We start from the raw sequence: 9330 nt of genomic DNA on the forward strand, positions 1-9330 counted from the left end.
CCCTACCCTCTTGTATACCTCTATATTAAAGGGACAATGAAGCAGGAAGTGGTCCATGCTCTCCAGAGTGTTGCCACATGCCTCCTGGGGACAACCTCTGTCCTCGGTGTTCTTGTGCTTCAAGTTGTCCCCCACATACAGCTTACCATGGAAGCAGCGCCAGGTCAAGTCCCAATACTTTGAGGGGATTCTTACCGAATTTAAAAGAGACAAACCCACCCTCAAATCCCCACCTGGGCAGTCTCTGAGGGCCAATGGATTCTGAAAGTGGGTTGCCAAGACCCTCTGGTCCAGCACACACCTGGCCAGCGTCCTGACTTCCCCCACAGTCAGCCCCCATTGGCGTAAAACCTTCAGAACCAGTGCAACGTAAGCCGGAAGATGTCTGTGCAGTGTACGAAAGTCCTTCACACGCCCTCCTGTCTCCCACTCCTGGAAGAACGGCCGAAACCATCCCTTACAGGAGGATACCCACGGAGGAGCCCTCTCTTTCCAGAGGTTTGCGATATTATAGGGGTTGTCCCGCGCCGAAACGTTTTTGTTTTTTTTTTCAACCCCCCCCCCCCCCCCCCCCGTTCGGCGCGAGACAACCCCGATGCAGGGACTTAAAAAAAAAACCGCTCAGCGCTTACCTTAATCCCCGCGCTCTGGTGACTTCTATACTTACCGGCTGAAGATGGCCGCCGGGATCCTCTTCCTCCGTGGACCGCAGCTCTTCTGTGCGGTCCATTGCCGATTCCAGCCTCCTGATTGGCTGGAATCGGCACGTGACGGGGCGGAGCTACACGGAGCTACACGGAGCCCCATTGAAGAAAGCAGAAGACCCGGACTGCGCAAGCGCGTCTAATTTGGCCATTCGACCATTTTAGACGGCGAAAATTAGACGGCAACCATGGAGACGAGGACGCCAGCAACGGAGCAGGTAAGTGAAAAACTTTTTATAACTTCTGTATGGCTCATAATTAATGCACAATGTACATTACAAAGTGCATTATTATGGCCATACAGAAGTGTATAGACCCACTTGCTGCCGCGGGACAACCCCTTTAACTTTCAAAAAGGTATTCACGAGGAATACCACTGGGTTGACCATACCCAACCCGCCTAGTCTCCTCGTACGGTAAGTAACCTCCCTCTTGACTGGGTTCAACCTACTCCCCCATAACAGCTGGAAGAACAGGCTGTAGACCCGTGACCAAAGAGGTTCTGGCAAAATGCAGACACTTCCCAGGTACATTAACAAAGGGAGCAGGTAAGTCTTGATCAAGCAAACCCTTTTTCTCAGGGTCAAAGACCACCCTTTCCATTGATCCACCTTTTGAGCGGCATTCCGCAATCTGCCTTTCCAGTTTTTCTCGGGAGAATTCCCTTGGTCGAAATCGATGCCTAAAATTTTAGCGGAATCTTGGGGTTCTGGGAGAGCATCCGGAAGATCAAAAGCAGGATCTCCCCCTCCCAGCTAGAGACTCTCACACTTTTCCCGATTGATCTTTGACTCGGAGAACTCCGAGTAGGGGACAACTTCCGACATCACCCACCCTGCCTCCTCCTGAGAGGAGACAAAGATAGTAACGTCATCAGCGTATGCCACTGTCCTCAAGGCCAGGTCCGGGACCCCCGGGTCCATCCTCACCCCCGCCAATGGTCCCCCATCTACCCTTCTGAGGAAGGGATCGACAGCGAACGCGTAAAGCAAGGGGCTCAGAGGGCATCCCTGATGGACTCCAGACCCGACTACAAAAGGACGGCCAACCCAACCGTTCACGAGTGGGAAACTCTCGGCCCCTGAATACAATGTTTTTAACCATTTTACAAACCCCATCGGCAGACCGTATCTCAAAAGGACAGACCAAAGGTACTCGTGGTTTACTCGATCAAAAGCTTTAGCCTGATCCAGGGAAAGTAAAAACCCCTTCCAGAGACCCGCCCTGCCCTGCTCCACAGCCTCCCGGACACTCATCACGGCGCTAAAAGTGCTTCAACCGGGAACAGAGCAGTGCTGAGCCCCAGAAAGGAGCTGGGGTGCAAATTTCACCAACGTACTGAACAGCACTTTTGCCAGAATCTTTCTGTCCGTATTGAGGAGCGCTATGGGACGCCAATTCTCAATACGGAGCGGATCTTTACCCTTTGACAGAATAATTAGGGCCGACTTCCTCATTTACTCCGGCAGAACGCCCGAGGATAGACATTCATTAAAAACCTCAGTCAAGAGGGGAACCAAAATTTCCTTATGTTAAGCCGTCTGGGCCTGGCGATTTTTTGGACCGGAGCCCATCAATCGCCAGTCCGACTTCCTCTTCCGTAATTGCTTCTGTCAAAACACCAAGAGAGGGGTCTACTCCTGGTTCGGGAACGGTTTCTGCCAGGAAAGTCGAGATTACGTCCCGATTAAGTTCTTTCCCACCCAAGAGATGCGAGTAGAAGGATCTGACGACCTCCAGGATCCCCGATCTGGACCTTTTCAGGGAGCCTGTACTGTCTTGCAGACCTGTATCCAATTTACAACTTACTGACATCTTACAGTTCTTGTAGGGGTCAGGCAAGCGGTACTTCCCAAAGTCCCTCTCAAGAACCAAAGATGCATGTCTATCATACTGACATCTCTTGAGCAAGGATTTAACTCTGGAGATCTCTTCGCGGCTACCTCCAGTCGAGACCAAACGCTCGAGTTTCCTCCTCAGGCTCTGATACATACGCTTTCTGTTCAGGCTTCTGAGGTTGGAGATCTGTCGGAAGAACCTTCTTACCCGATGTTTGAACATCTCCCACCACTCTGACTTACTGCTGCATAGGCCCAGTAGCGGTTCCTGGCTCTGAAGAAAATCCTCAAAGGACCGTCTTATTTCCGCTTCTTCCAGGAGTGATGAATTCAGCTTCCATAAACCTTTGCCCATCCAAGGGGTCTCTGTGACATTCAGAGAAAAAAGAATCATACAGTGGTCGGAGAACTCCACCTCCACCACCGATAACGGTGAGGAGACGGCTTCCTCCTTTAAATAAAACCTATCTATCCTAGACCTGCAATAACTACCTCTAAACCAAGTGAATCCTGTGCGCCCTGGGGTGTGCCGAACGTGGACATCCACAAGGCGTGCCTCACTAACTACTCTATTTAACGCGACACTATCATAGCCTAGCTGGTTATTGGAACCTCCTCTATCACAGAGTCTCGTGACATTATTAAAGTCTCCTTCAAAGACGACTTGCGAGCTTGTAAAAAGAAAAGGCTTAAAGGGGTTGTCCCGCGCCGAAACAGGTTTTTTTTTTTTCAACCCCCCCCCCCCCCCCGTTTGGCGCGAGACAACCCCGATGCAGGGACTTAAAAAAAAAACAGCACAGCGCTTACCTGAATCCCCGCGCTCCGGTGACTTCTATACTTACCTTCTATACTTAGACGGTTGAAGATGGCCGCCGGGATCTTCTTCCTCCGTGGACCGCAGCTCTTCTGTGCGGTCCATTGCCGATTCCAGCCTCCTGATTGGCTAGAATCGGCACGTGACGGGGCGGAGCTACACGGAGCCCCATTGAGAAGAGAAGAAGACCCGGACTGCGCAAGCGCGTCTAATTTGGCCATTAGACGGCGAAAATTAGACGGCAACCATGGAGACGAGGACGCTAGCAACGGAGCAGGTAAGTGAAAAAACTTCTTATAACTTCTGTATGGCTCATAATTAATGCACAATGTACATTACAAAGTGCATTATTATGGCCATACAGAAGTGTATAGACCCACTTGCTGCCGCGGGACAACCCCTTTAATTCTCATAAAGAGGTCTTTGCGCCCCTCCTTTGACTGGGGTCCAGAGATGTTAATAAGACGCAACTCTTGACCTCCCATGAGAATATCCAAGATCAGGCACCTCCCTATTTCCAGCTCGATAACCGATCTGCATTCTACTGTGCGGTCTTAAAAAGGACTGCCACCCCACTATACGGCTCGGCCGCAAGACACCAATAGGAGGCTCTGCACCTCCACTCACACTTGGCTTTGTACATGACCGACAAATCTGTCAGCCTGGTCTCTTGCAAAAATAAAATGTCAGCTTCAACTCGGCTGAGAAAATCAAAGGCCGCAAACCTAGCCACATCGGACTTAATGCTGGCAACATTAATGGATGCCAGCGTCAACAGGGTGAGTGCCGCCATCATTGGTGATCGAGCTGGATGGCTTTCCTCTTACTCCCCCCCTCCTCCCTGTCGGAAGAAGAGGTCTCTCCTTTATTTCTTTTTAATGAAATTGAGACATCCATATCACCACTCTCATCATAACCTTCACCTTACTGCTTCAGGGTAGCCCCCTTCCCGGAGGAAACCGGGTCCCCCACAGAAAGAGAACCAGCATCCCCCGTGGTTCCTTCCTCAATTATCTCTGCCACCACCTCCGGCACCTCACCCCCAGCCTCTCCCCCCTAGCAGGGAAGAGGAGGTGTTATTATGAACTTGGTACCGGTTAGAGAGGTCGACCGTAAGGAAACCGATGGGGCCTTCCTTTGGTATCTGCACCAGAGTGAGTGGGACTGAGTCATCCCACTCTAGAGAGGAAGAAGCCCTATTTTTCTTTCTTGTTCTTCCCTTACCCTTTTTTTTCTGCTTTTGCCATTTCTCGTTTTCCTCGTCCGCACTTTCTTCACGGGAGGATCCGGCAGAACTGGCAGTCACCTCCTCTCTCTCCATCCTTCTGGTTTCCTCATCCACATCGCTATCCCTTGGGGCCTCAGCAGCTCGACTCCCCTCCTGCCCTGGCTGGCCAGGCACCCCACTGAGACCCCGTAGCTCTTCCTCCTCCCTGTTGCCACCAGCTTCGCCCCCGGAGTGACGGGCCCGCTGACCCTCCGACTGGGCTCGGCCGATGTTGGCAAAGGATAAGGGACAACGACTGAATGGGTGCCCTAAAGCACCACACAGGTTACACCGAATGCTGCCACAGGAGGAGGATGGGTGGTCTCTGCCCCCACACAGCGCACACACCAGCACCTTACACTGTGCACTGAAATGTGTGGGGTCCCCGCACCTGTGGCAGACCTTCGGCTGCCCCTGGTAGAAAACCAGAATCCTGTCCTTTCCCAGGAATGCAGAAGACAGGATGTGGGTAACAGAATTACCTGCACGTTTCAACTTTACCATGAAAGTCCAGGCCCCTGACCAGATACCGTGTGCGTCCCAGTTTTTCTAGGGAGGATGGAGAATCTCCCCATACCTGCCCATCCAGTTCATGATGTCAACATAAGAGAGAGACTCGTTACTAGTAGAGATGAGAGAACGTACTCATCCGAGCTTGATACTCGTTCGAGTATTAGCGTGTTCGAGATGCTCGTTACTCGTAACGAGTACCACGCGATGTTCGGGTTACTTTCAGTTTCCTCTCTGAGACGTTAGCGCGCTTTTCTGGCCAATTGAAAGACAGAAAAGGCATTACAACTTCCCCCTGCGACGTTCAAGCCCTATACCACCCCCCTGCAGTGAGTGCCTGGGGAGATCAGGTGTCACCTGAGTATAAAAATCGGCCCCTCCCGCGGCTCGCCTCAGATGCGTTGTGAGATAGCTGAGGGACAGTGCTGTTGGTGCCGTAGCTGCTATAGGGAGAGTGTTAGGAGTTAGTGTAAGCTTCAAGAACCCCAACGGTCCTTCTTAGGGCCACATCTAACTGTGTGCAGTAGTGTGGAGGCTGCTTTTAGCAGTGTTGCACTTTTTTTTTTTTTTTGGTATATCGGCCGTGCAGAGCATTGCGCCCTGCAGTAATACTCCAGGGATAGAATTGTGTAGGCAGGGCCAGAAGACATAAAATAACTTGAATATACGCAGTGGTCCTTTAGAAAAAAATATTTGAAAAAAATCTATTTGGCCTGCCTGTCACTCTGCTCAGTGTTCTGGGTCTGTGTCTGCTGGGGGTAGTAGTTCTCCAAATAAATACGCAGCCAGCTAAGTGTTACAGCAGGCTTGCGCCAAATTATTTCCTGGCGTTCTGTAAGCGAACTCAGCCTACAACCACAGGCCAATAAGCGGCACATTTAATTACAGTGTTGTGTTTCTGCATTCCTGGTAATACAGCATGCTGAGGGGTAGGGGTAGGCCTAGAGGACGTGGGCGCGGCCGAGGACGCGGAGGCCCTAGTCCAGGTGTGGGCACAGGCCGAGCTCCTGATCCTGGTGTATCGCAGCCGACTGCTGCGGGATTAGGAGAGAGGCACGTTTCTGGCGTCCCCACATTCATAGCACATTTAATGGGTCCACGCGGTAGACCCTTATTAGAAAATGAGCAGTGTGACAGGTCCTGTCGTGGATGGCAGAAAGTGCTTCGAGCAACCTATCGTCCATCCAGAGTTCTGCGCCGTCCACTGCTGCAACTCAGAATCCTCTGGCTGCTGCTCCTCCTTCCTCCCAGCCTCCTCACTCCATGAAAAGGAGACATTCTGAGGAGCGGGCAGACTCCCAGGAACTGTTCTCGGGCCCCTGCTCAGATTGGGCAGCAGTGGTTCCTCTCCCACCAGAGGAGTTTATCGTGACTGATGCCCAACCATTGCAAAGTTCCCGGGGTCCGGGGGATGAGGCTGGGGACTTCCGGCAACTGTCCCAAGACCTTTCAGTGGGTGAGGAGACCGATGACGATGAGACACAGTTGTCTATCAGTGAGGTAGTAGTAAGGGCATTAAGTCTGAGGGAGGAGCGCACCGAGGATTCTGAGGAAGAGCAGCAGGACAATGAGGTGACTGACCCCACCTGGTTTGCTACGCCTACTGAGGACAGGTCTTCAGAGGGGGAGGCAAGGGCAGCAGCAGGGCAGGTTGCAAGAGGCAGTGCGGTGTCCAGGCTTAGAGGCAGGGCCAGACCGAATAATCCACCAACTGTTTCCCAAAGCGCCCCCTCGCGCCATGCCACCCTGCAGAGGCCGAGGTGCTCAAAGGTCTGGCAGTTTTTCACTGAGAGTGCAGACGACCGACGAACAGTGGTGTGCAACCTTTGTCGCGCCAAGATCAGCCGGGGAGCCACCACCACCAGCCTCACCACCACCAGCATGCGCAGACATATGATGGCCAAGCACCCCACAAGGTGGGACGAAGGCCGTTCACTGCCTGCAGTTTGCACCGCTGCCTCTCCCCCTGTGCCCCAACCTGCACCCACACCCTCACCTCCGCTGTCCTCGGCCCCATCCAGCAATGTCGGTCAGCGCAGCGTCCAGCCGTCGCTAGCGCAAGTGTTTGAGCGCAAGCGCAAGTACGCCGCCACACACCCGCACGCTCAAGCGTTAAACGTGCACGTAGCCAAATTTATCAGCCTGGAGATGCTGCCGTATAGGGTTGTGGAAACGGAGTCCTTCAAAAGTATGATGGCGGCGGCGGCCCCGCGCTACTCAGTTCCCAGTAGCCACTACTTTTCCCGATGTGCCGTCCCAGCCCTGCACGAACACATCTCCCGCAACATTGTACGCGCCCTCACCAACGCGGTTACTGCCAAGGTCCACTTAACAACGGACACGTGGACAAGCACAGGCGGGCAGGGCCACTATATCTCCCTGACGGCACATTGGGTGAATTTAGTGGAGGCTGGGACAGAGTCAGAGCCTGGGACCGCTCACGTCCTACCCACCCCCAGAATTGCGGGCCACAGCTCGGTGGTGGTATCTGCGGCGGTGTATGCTTCCTCCACTAAACCACCCTCCTCCTCCTCCTCCTCCTTGAACGCAACAAATGTCTCGCAATCAAGATGTGTCAGCAGCAGCAGCATGTCGGCAGCAGTCGGTGTCGCGCGTCGTGGCAGCACAGCGGGCGGGCAAGCGTCAGCAGGCCGTGCTGAAACTACTCAGCTTAGGAGATAGGAGGCACACGGCCCACGAACTGCTGCAGGGTCTGACAGAGCAGACCGACCGCTGGCTTGCGCCGCTGAGCCTCCAACCGGGCATGGTCGTGTGTGACAACGGCCGTAACCTGGTGGCGGCTCTGCAGCTCGGCAGCCTCACGCACGTGCAATGCCTGGCCCACGTCTTTAATTTGGTGGTTCAGCGCTTTCTGAAAAACTACCCACGCTTGTCAGATCTGCTCGGAAAGGTGCGCCGGCTCTGCACACATTTCCGCAAGTCCCACACGGACGCTGCCACCCTGCGCACCCTGCAACATCGGTTTCATCTGCCAGTGCACCGACTGCTGTGCGACGTGCCCACACGGTGGAACTCTACGCTCCACATGTTGGCCAGGCTCTATGAGCAGCGTAGAGCTATAGTGGAATACCAACTCCAACATGGGCGGCGAAGTGGGAGTCAGCCTCCTCAATTATTTTCAGAAGAGTGGGCCTGGTTGGCAGACATCTGCCAGGTCCTTCGAAACTTTGAGGAGTCTACCCAGGTGGTGAGCAGCGATACTGCAATCATTAGCGTCACCATTCCTTTTTTTTTGCCTCTTGAGAAGTTCCCTGCAAAGCATAAAGGCAGACGCTTTGCACTCGGAAACAGAGTCGGGGGAAGGCAGTATGTCGCTGGATAGTCAGAGCACCCTCCTGTCTATATCTCAGCGTGGTGAGGAGGAGGAGGAGGAGGAGGAAGATGAGGAGGAGGGGGAAGACACAGCTTGGCCCACTGGTGAGGGTACACATGCTGCTGGTCTGTCATCCTTTCAGCGTGTATGGCCTGAGGAGGAGGAGGATCCTGAAAGTGATCTTCCTAGTGAGGACAGCCATGTGTTGCGTACAGTTACCCTGGCACACATGGCTGACTTCATGTTAGGATGCCTTTCTCGTGACCCTCGCGTTACACGCATTCTGGCCACTACGGATTACTGGGTGTACACACTGCTCGACCCACGGTATAAGGAGAACCTTTCCACTCTCATACCCGAAGAGGAAAGGGGTTCGAGAGTATTGCTATACCACAGGACCCTGGCGGACAAACTGATGGTAAAATTCCCATCCGACAGCGCTAGTGGCCGAAGGCGCAGTTCCGAGGGCCAGGTAGCAGGGGAGGCGCGGAGATCAGGCAGCATGTACAGCACAGGCAGGCCAACACTCTTTAAGGCTCTTGACAGCCTTATGGCTCCCCAGCAAGCCTGTGTCACACCTCCCCAGTCACGGCTGAGTCGACGGGAGCACTGTAAAAGGATGGTGAGGGAGTACGTAGCCGATCGCACGACCGTCCTCCGTGACGCCTCTGCCCCCTACAACTACTGGGTGTCGAAGCTGGACACGTGGCCTGAACTCGCGCTGTATGCCCTGGAGGTGCTTGCTTGTCCTGCGGCTAGCGTCTTGTCAGAGAGGGTGTTTAGTGCGGCTGGGGGAATCATCAAAGATAAGCGTACCCGCCTGTCAACCGACAGTGCCGACAGACTAACACTCATCAAGATGA

The sequence above is a fragment of the Eleutherodactylus coqui genome, chromosome 2 (assembly GCF_035609145.1).
Source record: "Eleutherodactylus coqui strain aEleCoq1 chromosome 2, aEleCoq1.hap1, whole genome shotgun sequence".
NCBI classification, from domain to species: Eukaryota; Metazoa; Chordata; class Amphibia; order Anura; family Eleutherodactylidae; genus Eleutherodactylus; species Eleutherodactylus coqui.